Below are 293 nucleotides of genomic sequence, written 5' to 3' on the forward strand. Positions count from 1 at the left end.
TATTAATGTTGATAACAAAATTACTTTATCTGGTACCAATCTAAGCTCTTCTTTCCTTAGCTGTTAGATGTGCTTGCAAAGAGAGCCACATTTCACACTGAAGGGTGTGTACGACATCAGTAATGTTAAGTCAATTCCAAGAATGTTTAAGGTTATATCAGTTGATGAGGAATTTATTGATTAGGCCTATAATAGCAAATTGCATCAATTTATTTTGCAAAATCAAGGTTTCCAGCTTCAGAGGGGGGCACATCTCCTGTCCGCACAAGGGCACACATTGGCGCTAACACTAG

Source organism: Anneissia japonica, unplaced genomic scaffold (assembly GCF_011630105.1).
Source record: "Anneissia japonica isolate Jap-2015-1 unplaced genomic scaffold, ASM1163010v1 scaffold695_len1296351_cov181, whole genome shotgun sequence".
NCBI classification, from domain to species: domain Eukaryota; kingdom Metazoa; phylum Echinodermata; class Crinoidea; order Comatulida; family Comatulidae; genus Anneissia; species Anneissia japonica.